The following is a 9,675-nucleotide window of genomic DNA, read 5'->3' as shown; positions in this document are numbered from 1 at the left end:
GGGCAAATTTTTCATTTTTATTGTTTTCCAATAACATTGTGGTGCAGATTTGTATCCTACTTCCCTGATACAGAACTGCTCGTAGAAAATTTGTGGCAACTGTCTTTCATCCCTGTCACCAGAAACTACTTCCTCCTTTGGTCCTTGGATGCAATGGGGGATTCACAATTTTCTTTGCAAACTCCAGAGACCTCTTGGGGTATCTCTGGCTGCTATTCACTGACCTCAGTGTGAAAGCTTAGGTCGAGTTGAGCACCCTTGAATTGATCCATTGCCAGTTTATCCTTTAAACCCTCACTCACATCTACACATGCCAGAAACAAGTTTCTCTAGATTTTCTTGTAGTTCAGATGGGATTTTCTCTTTTCATTTTTCCTCTTTCTATTCTGGCTGTTAGTTGTGTCTGGATTGATTCAGATTTATAGATGGTTCTAGTCAAGAGGCAATGGTTTGCATGAGATCTCTTTTTGGTAAATCTAATCCATGACACTCAGGGCATGGCTATTCAAGCTTGTTGCTAGAACTTTTCCATCTACACCAACTTTCATTCAATCCATGAATTTATATTTAGTAAAGTAAATCTCCAGTTGAGTTTCTGCTAAAAGATATTAGGTATTTGTGTTATTTCCAGTACCTAAAGGGGGCCTACAAGAAAGCAGGAGAGGGTCTCTTTGTTAGGGAGTGTAGTGATAGGACAAGGGAATGGCCTTAAACTAAATGAGGGTAGGTTTAGATTAGATATAAGGAAGAAATTCTTTACTATGAGGGTGGTGAGGCACTGGCACAGGCTGCCCAGAGAAGCTGTGGATGCTCCATCCCTGGAGGTGTTCAAGGCCAGGCTGGATGGGGCCTTGGCCAACCTGGTCTGGTGGGAGGTGTCCCTGCCCATGGCAGGGGTCAGAACTAGGTGGTCTTTAAGGTCCCTTCCAACCCAAACCATCCTGTGATTCTATGATTCTACCTGACCTGTGAAAGCTCAGCCTCTTCCACAGGACTCTGTGACTTGCCAGTCAAGCAAATCAACTGCAGTAAATGTTTTTCCTAAGTTCTTTGCTCGGCCCAACTGAATGTCCAGGTGGCTGGCTACCACAATGGGTCTGTAACCAAAGATTTCTTCCTGCGGCTGAAATGTAGCCAGTGAGTCCTTGCTCCTCTTCATTTCTGCTAGTGGGTTCCCAGCTGGTGTCTCCCAACCCTGAAGGATCTATGGCAGTATGGTTGCCATTTTTGGGGGCTTACCAACTCAGTTTTGCAGCTGGCCTTCTCAGTCCGTTAGGACATTTTGCAGTCATTACTCCAACAGAGAGTTCACTTCTGCCTGCAAATCACTTCAGCCATTCCTGGGAAACCTCCAGATGCTGTTGTAATTCCTTTTGTAAAGTTTCCAACTCTTGTTTTAGTGCCTTCTGGCCTTGTTTTAATTTCTCTTAGCTAGCTTTGTTTTCTGAGAGCAGATTTGTTGCTGGTTCAAGAAGAATACCAGCTCGAATTTCCCTGTTGGAACGAGGTCCCAGTGTTGACACCAGGGTTTTGTTTGTGACCTTATCAGGTTAGCCCAATTAGAAAGAGAAATTGATGAGGAAATACTTCTGATACAATTCTGTTAATTTAAAACAGCATGTGAATTTCTGCTTTCTTAGAGGAAGTGTTATCATGCACAGATTTCTTGCCCACAGCTCATCCTGCTAGCAACCTGTCCAAAAAATTCCCATATAAACCTTCCCTTACGGCTTGTGAGAAGGTTGCAGATCTTCACACTGAAGGCAAAAATACCTTAAGACACTTGCTCCGCTCCCATATGGTATGCCATGCCAGAGAGTTACAGACACAGCAAATAGGAAATGCTCAGGAAGTAGTGGCTGGCAGAGAAAGAACAAAGTAGGCAAGTATATGGCAGGTTTACTGGGGAAGTGTATTTTGTTTTTCACAATTGTTTCAAAATCTTTCCCAAATGTCAGCATGTTTTGGGTCCCCACATAAAACAGCGACCAGGGGAGAGGCTTTTTTCTTAAAGCAGAGCCACAGCAAAGCTGAGAGGACTACACATTAGCTCTGTTCAGACTGCTGCTTTGTCTTTCTCCTTGCACTCTGTCTCTTCAGCACAGAGCTCTACCTCAACAAATCCTCTTTATCTAGGGGGTTAACCCTCCTATATGTCCTGTATTTCCAAGGAGATATGCGGTAACCTTATCTAATAGATACCTTAAATGAAGGACAACAAACAAACTTAAGCTCAGTACCTAACACCGCGTAGACACACCGTTTCATCAACTAGCCAGCAAGATATCTGACAGCTGGCAAAAGAAAGAAGGAGTCAAGATTGTTGGCCGAAAGAGCTTATGAGTTAACAGAACAAAGCAAATTACAATCAATGTCAAGAAGAAAGAGGGCTTGGGAACACAAGTGGTGAGAAGATCAGGATAGCACTCCCGTGGGCTTTAGGGCAAGATGCGCATGAAGGAGAGGGGAAAAGCTAACTCAAAACGGCATGAAAGGAGGCAGAAAGCGGGGTGGAGGAAGGGGTCACGGGGAGTACTGCAGTCAGCTGAGTAGGAGAAATATGGGATCAATGAGGGAAATAAGATGAAAGGAGTGCAGAGATAAGGTTGTGCATGGCCCCTAGGGAACAATGAAGACAGCTGATGTTGGTACAACACTTTCTTCTGATCCCTAAATGCAGTTAAAGATTGGTGCCTGTCCTGTACGTTGACAGCTGCAGAAGAAGAGTACCGCTAATTGTAAGTGCTGCTAAACTCCTCACCCCTGGGAGAGGAAAACCCAAAGAGTAGTACTGGTAGGGCACACAGAGAGCTTTAGAGGACTGCGGTGAAAAGCAAATTTTAAGAGCAGACGTCCCCTACAGGAGTTGATACCTGACTCAGCCACTAACTATGGCAGTTTTTTACAGGAAGAGACAACACCTTAATTTAACAGATCTTCAGTGATGTAGAGGGTTTGGGTTTTGCTCAAAACACATTTCTTGAGTTCCAGCTAACAAAAATGCTAAAAAACTGTGAAACAGTCTGGGTTGGAGATAAGGTAGTTTATGTGATTAAATGCAGGTGGGAAAAAAGTGACATGTGGAGTCACTTCCCACCAGCCCCAGAAATACCTTTGGCTCCTTGCCCTGTCACACTGTGGCTCCTTATAGGAACCGGCATCTCCTTGCAGTGTCTCACAACCCCCTTTTTTCCTTGCCTGTCCCAATTGCTGAATTCCTCCCCCCATGCAGAATTTGCAGTAATGCACTGTGGCTCAGCCAGCAATTCCAGTGTCTGTGACTTCGTTTCTTCCAGATGTACTCACTTTGTTGTGTGTAGATCATGTTCCTGCTTTTTGTAATTTGCCAGGTTCAATCCCTACCTAGGCATCTGGATACAATTCTGGTCACCTCCTTGTGGAATTTCTCATATCACTATAAGATTAACGTAATATTTGAGTTTTCTTTTGTCTGCTAAACTTTTTACAGTTTTAAGGGAGGTTGGATTGCTGTTAAAATCATAGCCCTTTCCTACTGCAGTGACTGTATCACTCGCCACTGTGAATTACTTCACTGGTTGTCTGTCGTCTTCCACAACCAATATAAAGGGAGGCACCGTCCATACCTGAGAACATTACAGTTTCCATCAGACACAAATACCGGCTGAAAGCTGATGCAGATAGGTCTTGGGGGAGTGTCAGTACAAGGCACTGGGGAAGAGGTGAGTATAAGGAAGAATATAAACGAGGAGTAGGATGTAAAACTATTTTTTGGTACTATAAGGTGATGGGATAGAAATGGTACGTGTATGTCCAAGAATAAAGAGATACATGGCAGTGAACAGAAGGATGAGAAATATGATTGTCATACAGAATAAGGAAAGAAAATAAGTAAATGGTCTGAAGAGATTAGCAATGTGGTGGCAGGATTGGCTGCCTGGCAGGAAAAGGAATTAGCAGTAAGAAAGGAAACAGAGGTATGCCCATAACAGTGCATAAAAAGATAGAAAGAAAAAAAGGAAGAAATGAAGAAAGAGCAATGTGTGTGTATACAGAGGGGACTTCAGGGGATTTAGGAAGTTTATTAGTAAGATATCAGAAAATTAAACAGAAATATAGTTACCTACACAAGAACATTTACAATATAAATACAATTTTCAGCTATGGGTTTCATTATCCATTATCTAGTGGGTAATAGCTCAAGAAATGTAAGCTGCATTTTAATTCTGACTAGCATGTAAAAGTAAACGACAATTTGCAGCATTTGGTTAAAAGTGTGCTGTTCAGATGCCTGTATAAATTTAAGTTTTATTGGCAACAATACCATAAACAAGGTGCCCTACCTGTTATCTCTTCATAGAGGATTCTTGTTGTGTTCAGCTTGAATGTTGTAAAAAATATAAAGTCATTACAGCTTCTGGATATTTTTCTATACTTTGGGGTTTTCATCAAGATTCAGAACCATTTTCAGAGAGTGCATGCCCTAAGACCCTCTCTGTCACTTACAGAATGCTGCAAATTGACTCTATCACTTTACCTGCTGCTGTAAATTGGCTCTGAGCACACATAATGTGTCAGGTTTGCCTACTCACTTTCAGTTTTCACCCGCCTCTACTGGGCATATCTAGGAGTAATGGGATGAAATTGAGCAAAGGAAAATTTAGACTGAATATCAGGAAAATTTTCCTAACAGTGAGATCTATTAGAATGTGGAATAGTCCCCCAGGAAAAACGATGGAAACCCCGTTGCTAGAATCATTAAAAATAGACTGGAAAAAAACATAGTAAAAATACTGTAGAAAATAATCTGCATTGTCAGGGGATGGACAAGATGATTCCCTAGGTTCTCTCAGGCTCTAATTTCTAGGATTTTAGGAGCTGAGCTCCATCAGTATTAAATTCCCTGAATGCCCAAGATCATCTAATTGAAACAATAGAAAGTTTGCTCATAGGCATGCCAGGGAGAGTGCTCAGTAATGATCAGGCTGCATTACTGCTGAGAGTGTATCACTTGATCTGCACTGTACAAAGAAACAAGGAAGGAGGCAATTTTTGTCACAATTCATCCTTTGCAAACACTGTTCTTGTAAGTCAAATATGCTGGCTTGATTCAGCGTTGCTGATGTTATAGAAAGAGATCTTTAAAGCAGGTAATAATGGAGTCCAGATCACAGTCTGTACTGGTGGATTTTTGTATCAAAAGCTAACTGCATGTGTTCAGAATCAGAATTTCCTCCCGCAATACATGTACTTTTTACCACAACCGTGCTCCTTCCCCAGCAAACAGATGAGGTGTGCTGCCATTTCATCTGTCTATCGAAGCCTTACTTGTAGGTCAAGTGATAACAGATTAACTCTGTAGGGAAAGGACACCCATTCTGAGTACTTCCTCTTTAGGTTGAGTTTTCTATTAAGATTTTCTCTTTCTCATTGGCTTTAATGTTTCAAAATCGATGTCAACATCTCAACATATTAAAAAATTAAAACCAAATTACTGAAGTAATTTCAGGTACTGCAGCCATACCTGAAGTCAACGCCACTTCCAGCAACATTAGTCACTCCCTTGCTGCTGTGGGTAGGACACCAAAGAACAAGGAGGGAGAAATGACCAAGCCAACTAAACATGCAGGAGAATGGGCTATTCTGCACTGGGCTGAAGAAGCCACATAGTCCGAGAACCCTTTCATTTTTTTTCCTGGTAGATTGCCACAATGATTTCCCTCTCATTTCTTGCAATACTCGCACATCCCTGATGATGTACCTGTTGGAGTATGCGCTTTTGTTTTGCCCCATTTTGGGGCTGACCATGAGGACTGTAAAGGTGAGTGAGGCAGAGCATTGCCCATGCTCTTTCCTGCACAGGACCCTCCTCCCTCCCCATGCATGTCCTGGAAAAGCCTGTTGGAAAACCCCTCTACCTGACCACGCTGCAGGGCTTCCACTGGGAAGTTACTTACTGAGACCTGGAACCTTCATTTCTAGGGCTGGCCAAGAGAAGTGTACTGGGGAAGCTGGAAATAACAAAGCAACTTCCCTAGGTCATGGCAACAGACTCCCGGAGTTCCCTCCTCAGCCTTTAAAAGCAACAAAACTTTATGGCCAAGACCTTCAACCCTGCTCTGGATGCTTTGCCTTTGTGAAGGACAGGATGAAGGTTGCCTTGTGGGGAGAGGCCAGCCGGTGGCTCCCCGTCCCCCTGCATGGTGGTGATAAGCTATGGACTCAGCACGGCTGAGGAATGCAGCCCTACAAGTGCTGTGCAGCCCCCAGCCAGCCCAGACCCCTGCGTTGCATGGCTTGGGCTCTCACGAGCTCCCACAGAGCTCACCCAGCCATCCCCCTCCTCCTCAACCAGCTCCACTCCCTAAATTAAGGCAGCCACTTCTCCATTTTCCCCTTGAGAGTCTATGTCTCCCAGTCCTCAGCTGCAAAGCACAGCACTTCCTTTGTGATCCTTCTCCCCCTTTGGAGGCTGCCCTTCATGCAGTGTAGGAACGTACCCACTGATTAAATCGCAGGGGCAACGTTGGCCTCCTCCTCCTGCTTCAAGGACTGCAAGGGTCTGGTGAGAGCATGGAGGTGCCAGGAGATAAGACTGCCTCGTAATTTCTGACCATGTGTCCCTAGCTGATTCAGGTCATTAGAGTTATTTTGCAACATTCTCTTAATAACCTGCAGACACTCTCCTCTGATGCTGAAATCATACACAAAAGGCCAAGGTTTAGGGAGATGAAGACAACACTGATAATGAGTCCCTGATTGATTAAAAGTAAATACATTTTTATTCAGAGAAAAGGGCATTTGTTACCACAAACATTTCACCTTCAGCACAAATAGGAGTTACACTTACATTTACTAAGGGATTATAGCAGCACTACAACTAATTACTTCCCAGCAGCTATTGGCCTCAGGTTAGATGTAAGCTACTTCTGGCAATATGTGGTGTGGGTTCATGTAAAAGGGGGCCGGGATTTTCATTGTGTTAGTGGAAAACAGTACAACGGTGAGACGTGAGTGAATATACTATGCATAATGCAATACAAAATAAGAGCTTATTACAAGGAGAAGACTCATGGAGATCAAACAACATTAGTCCATCCCACCATTTTATGTTATGAGGGAGATATTAATTATTCTGTTTGTATTTTGTAGATGGCCTCGAGTTGTACAATTATCACATAGGAAGGTGCACATTACTTGCTGGAGACAGATTCCAGATTCAGACTCTTTGATTACCTTGAGTTACATGAAGTCAGTTGTACATTCCTGATATGACCTATGCAAATTACGGGACACTGCTAATCAGTAGGATGTTATTTGTCCCTGAGTAATTTACCAGACCTTCAGTGTGAGATTTGTCTTTTTTCTTGAATCCCAAATAGTCACATCCTTGGTTTTCTTATGTGATGCTCTGAACTCTCTACTCTTCCATTCAGTGGTATATAAATTTTGCTAAGCCGCTGGCAAGTGATGAGATTGCTTTAAAATATCTATTAGAATTCAAAGAAGGAGGTTTCTACAGGTCCAGGCAATGAGCTGCCCTGAAATTATTGAGTTATTCATAACTTTGAGCAGTTACAAATTACTGCTATTAACCGAATCCTGTAATTACAGCAAGAAGCTAGGTTTTGTGGCATAATTTCTGGTGTGGATAGTTTTAGTGCGTGTCTTGGGGAGCAGAAATTAAGAGCACACAGAGAAATGGCTGTTATGATCCTGTAAAAACATTTGATGTTTCCTTAACTGACCTGCTGTACTGTACACCACAAGCAACTGAAACATTCACTTTGGATGAATGACAATTCCTACTCTGATTAAAAGAGTGCAGGAATGGTGTCTTCTAGCCCAAGTGATGCTCTCACTGGCTGGACTATTTTTCACCATGACACAAATAAGATCCTCCTTTAATCAGAAAGTTTGCTTTGACAATTGGCCTGTAACATCAAGAAATTGCTGACTGACTCTAGAGAACCCCTGTGAGGCAAACCCTGGAAGGACTGGCCTCGGGGATCATATCAGAGAGCAAGAAAAGACCTGCAGTGCCTCAGCACAAACCTCCAATAGCCCCATGTTGCCACCAAGCACAAATACAGACTGACTGCTCCTTTCACCTGGGCATTAGTGCTGGCATTGCTGGGTCCCTTTCTGTTGAATGTGTTTTGATGTGTCTTGAGCTTACAAAACACTTAAGAAAAATTGTGGTACTTTAATTGTAACAAACAAAAAACAACAGATATTCAGGTTATTGGATTTATTCCTCCAATTCTTCATGGTGGAGGTCAGCACACAAAGTATTGCAAAGTGTCTTCCATGGCTGCTGCACACAGCAGCTGGGCATGAAACTGGTGTGCACGATAGTGCTTCCTAGCCACAGTAAGAATGACTCCAGTCTCTGTTTGCTAGTTCCAGGACCCCATCGCTCACTGTAACTCGAGAAGGAGGCTTTCGGGAGGGCATTTAAACCTGACATATTCCTTTCACACAGTCAGTGAGAGGCAAATAGCCCTACATCCAGTCCAAGCAGAGTGCAGCAGAGTGATTTAGATTTCATACCATGTATTTTTGACCTTTCTGTTGGAAGAATAACACTGAGCTTGTTTAAGAGTAAAAGATTGATGTCTGTCTCGTTCTGAAAGCAGTGTTATAAAAATGGTACCTTCTTACTCAGCAGATCTGCTCCTGTTGTGTATTGAGAATCATTGCTGCCTGTGTTGAAAACTAAAAAGTTTATGGTTTCTAGTCCTGAAAAACTAACTGGCTTCAAGACAAGTAAGCCGGTTCCTCTTTATTGTATTATTAATAAAACTCTGTACTCCTTATCAGTTACCAGGCCAGTCAGTGCACATGCTGATTGTTAACAAGTGTTCCTGGATCTCTCCTGTTTTACCCTTTAGTGTTGGCATGAGTGGAATTTCTTCTTGTACAAGAGAAGAGGAGTGTTTGCACGGTAATAATTCTTGCATATTTTTGCTGGCAGAGATTTCATTACCTGTGAGTGATGCATTAGAAGGAATGAACCTCGCCTTGCCTTCAGAGCATGGCTGAGTTTGGGAAAGAAATGATGGATTAATAGCAGAAATCAGTGAAAAGCAAACTTCCACTAAAGGGAATGGGAGATTAAATGGAAAAGAAGCAAGCAAAGAGCTCAGGATTTGGCCCTAAAATGTCTATTCACATGAAGCATCTCATAAGCCTTTATAGAATGGACTATCAGATACGGATTTCTTAATGGAGACCATCTTTTACAAGAAGGCAAACATGCAAGGCAAACTCTCAGCACTGAGTGTGTTTTTACTGTAAGAACAGCTTGTTTGCTTAGGTATGGATTAGCTTTCCAAAGCAAGAAAAACAGGAAAATGTTAAAACACCATCCATTACTGCTGGTGCAAGAAGGGCTATATCCAGCCTGCGAGTCTGCTCCCCCAGGAACACGCAAGGTATAAGACAGTAGGGGTAGTCTGAGGCAAACTTAAAGATCCTTGGTCAGGCTTTGCACAAACAGGCTCTGCATCGAGGATCACGCCACTTGTGCCAAGAGGCAGAATTAGTTTTGTCTATCTGTACCTGGACTTGCTGCCTGAGGGAGCCTGAATGTCTGAGCAAGGTCAGCAAGCAGAGAGAATCGCACTCACCCTGTCCTTTGCCATCATGCTGCTGGACTCCTATCTTCTTCCTTTTAGCAGTACTGGGTCTGTA

This window comes from Cygnus atratus, chromosome 2 (genome assembly GCF_013377495.2).
Source record: "Cygnus atratus isolate AKBS03 ecotype Queensland, Australia chromosome 2, CAtr_DNAZoo_HiC_assembly, whole genome shotgun sequence".
Lineage (NCBI taxonomy): Eukaryota > Metazoa > Chordata > Aves > Anseriformes > Anatidae > Cygnus > Cygnus atratus.
Note: the sequence above shows the minus strand (reverse complement) of the source record.